This window comes from Suricata suricatta, chromosome 14 (genome assembly GCF_006229205.1).
Source record: "Suricata suricatta isolate VVHF042 chromosome 14, meerkat_22Aug2017_6uvM2_HiC, whole genome shotgun sequence".
Lineage (NCBI taxonomy): Eukaryota > Metazoa > Chordata > Mammalia > Carnivora > Herpestidae > Suricata > Suricata suricatta.
Window position 1 is genome coordinate 83,948,729 of NC_043713.1, and position 3,173 is coordinate 83,951,901.

General features: G+C 52.2%; 1 protein-coding gene across 1 annotated transcript in view; it reads left to right on the top strand.

Annotated features, from left to right (window-relative positions):
- ATP6V0A2 (ATPase H+ transporting V0 subunit a2) overlaps nucleotides 1–3,173 on the top strand; it is a 66,651-nt gene that overhangs the window by 45,872 nt on the left and 17,606 nt on the right. The gene's annotated exons all lie outside the window — the stretch shown is intronic.

Below are 3,173 nucleotides of genomic sequence, written 5' to 3' on the forward strand. Positions count from 1 at the left end.
GGGGGGGGGGGGGGGGCGGACCCTGGTTTCCTAGCAACTGCTTCGGACACCTGGGGCAGTGAGCCTCTGCCTCACCCCCGGGCCGTCTTCCTGGGGGCTGCGTGGCACCCGGAACACACGGGCCGCACCTCTGCCTGGACACCTTCCTGCACGCCCCAGTTTCAGTTCAGACTGCTAAACACTCCCTCTCGCCTCATCCTAAGCAGCACTCTCTGTGAAACCATGGGCTTGTGTGTTGGTGAGAACAAACGTCTATGAAAATAACAACGGGCTCGTCCCTGTAACATGTAACTTCACCTTCCATCCCGCTGGTGGCAGAGGATCCGACTCTGGGAAATAGTTTCTAAAGGAAACACCGAGCCCCACCCTCACCCCCACGAGCAATAAGCCGTCCAGAAACAGAGGGCATCCTTTTCACTTTCTTGCTGGGCTTTTAGTATTTTTCCGCTCCTGCTAAGAACGAGTCACGGAGAGATTCTGTTGTGACAGTCTCTAGCACGGGCGACGCTGGCACGGTCCTGAGTCCCAGGGAGGCAGGAAACTGCCACTCCGCTCACACGGAGGGAGCCGGGACGTGGTGATGTGCCCAGCTCGCCCAGGGAGTGGGCGGTGAAGCCAGGCCCTCAATCCGGGCCGTCATTCCTCACCAGGCCTCCTCCCCCACTGTGCGGGGAGAAACCTGTCGAACGTTGGGCAAAAGAGGAACCGTACTTTCAATGATGACAGACGGGCCTCTGTGGAGCTCAAAGCCACAGGAAGGCACAAAATACTAAAATTTGATTCCTTCTCCATTATTCTTAACCAACCGAGCCACCCAGGCACCCTCCTTCTCCAGTTGTTCTTAAGTCCTGATTCCCAAAGAGAAAATAAAGTCTAACAATGTTATTAAAAACTATCTCTACTTCTAAATTATTTTAAGTATAACACTGGTAAGCAGTAACTAATAAAATGTTTAAAAACATGGTATCACAGGGGTGCGTGGGTGGCTCAGTCGGTTGAGCGTCTGACTCCTGATTTCGGCTCAGGTCATGATCTGACAGTCTGTGAGATCAAGCCCCGTGTCGGGCTCTGTGCTGACAGCACAGAGACTGCTTGGGATTCTCTCTACACCCTCTCTGCCCCTCCTCCTCCTCATGTTCTCTCTCTCAAAAGAAATAAATAATCTTAAAAAAAAAAAAAAAAAAAAAGAACAAGGGTGCCGGGGTGGCTCAGTCAGTTAAGCATTCGACTTTGGTTCAGGTCATGATCTTGGGGTTCGTGAGTTCGAGCCCCACGTCAAGCTCTGTGCTGACAGCTCAGAGCCTGGAGCTGCTTCAGATTCTGTGTCTTCCCCTCTCTCTGTTCCTCCCATGCTTATGCGTCTCTCAAAAATAAATAAAATCTTAAAAAAAGTAAAAACAGAAACAAAAAACGTGATATCACAGCAAAAATAAATCTCTCCGTCTCTCAAAATTAAATAAAACTGTTTAAAAAAGTAAAAACAAACAAAAAACAACGCGATATTCACAACAAAGACACGTAACGGCACACAGCAGCCTTCACACGCTCTGCATTTGTTTTCAAACAGGAGAGAATTTTAAAGGAAAACTAGAGGCTACTGAATACAAGGAAACGCATGAAATAAAATGGTTCATGTGCTTACCAATCACATATCTTCTTAACCTTGTGGCCGATCTGCTCTCCCCAAAAGGATATTAAGAACACATACCACTTTATGACTTCTCCCTAAAAGAACAAACCGGGTCAGTGTTACTCCCAGAGTCCAGATCTCTGAAGACGCTGGCAGCAGAGAGTCTGTCACAAAGTTCGTGGGCTCGTGCCTGGAGCAGATGCAGCCATCCTGGCACCCTCGGACCCCACGGCTCTCCACCCAAACTGGCCTCACTGTGTTCATGACCCTGAGGACTGCACTGGCTGTGGCCTTGGTCATTTCTAGACACCGAGAGCAGCCCAAAGCAAGCGGCTCAAGTGCATCCTGCAGCTGAGGTCAAACAGGGCGGTTCTGTGCCTTCCTGTTCCCCCTCACCCCGGACACAAGGGTCCTTCTCGTGGTCTGGTTAGGGTCATGGGTATGAGTTTTGTGCTCTTTGTCGGCAGGTTCACTACCTAACACGGCCCTCAGGCAGAACGCTGACGTGCTAGCTGGCATTCCTGAGCCCAAGAAGGCGTGCCCACAGACAGAGTGCGTGTGTCAGAGAAGCCTCCTTCGGGCTTGGGTCACGGCGCTGCTGGCAGAGGTCAGTGTTAATGGGGCAATGACACACACTAAACAGAAACGCAGAGAGAACAAAGTTATTATCGGCCAGCGGACCACAGTGTGACCAGAGGCTCACAGAAACCAAAGCCTGCGTTTCCGCTAGGACAGTGGTTCAGGGTCATTAATCGGTGTGTTCCTGGAGACCCTCCAGAGCTGCCGTAAATACTGAGAACTGCCTGTATTTATAAATACTCTACAGATAAAACTGAATAGGTTTTTGGCCTATTTCCCAGGCACTGTTCTAGGTGGTAGGAATACAGAACTGAACAGAAGAGATACAAATCCCTGACCCGGGAGAGGTGGGGAGCTTGCAGTCAAGTTGGCCACGAGAGACACAAGGAAAAGCGCACCATTCCAAATGGCCCTAAGTGCTGTAAAGAAAACGAGCTGGAAGAGGAGAAAGGGAGGGGCGGCCAGGGATGATGATTTTATTTTTAACGTTTTTATTTATTACTGAGACAGAGCACGAGCATGAGAGGGGCAGAGAGAGGGGGAGACACAGAATCTGAAGCAGGCTCCAGGCTCTGAGCTGTCAGCACAGAGCCCGACGCGGGGCTTGAAACCACAAACTGTGAGATCATGACCTGAGCCAAAGTCAGTCGCCCAAACGACTGAGCCCCCCAGGGTCCCAGGATGAGGATTTTAAACAGGGTGAGCAGGGAAGGCCTCCCTGAGAAGGGGCATCGGAGCTCCCGGGTGAAGGAGAGAAGGGGGCCAGGCGGCCACCAAGGGAAGGGCTCCTGAGGCCCAGAAGGGCCCGCAGAGCAGCAGGCGTGGGGAAGAAGTGCTCCCAGTGCAGCAGGCAGGGAAGAAGGGCCCGCAGAGCAGCGGGTCGGGGAAGAAGGGCCCCCAGAGCAGCAGGTGGGGGAAGAAGGGCCTGCAGAGCAGCAGGCGTGGGGAAGAAGGGCCCGCAGAG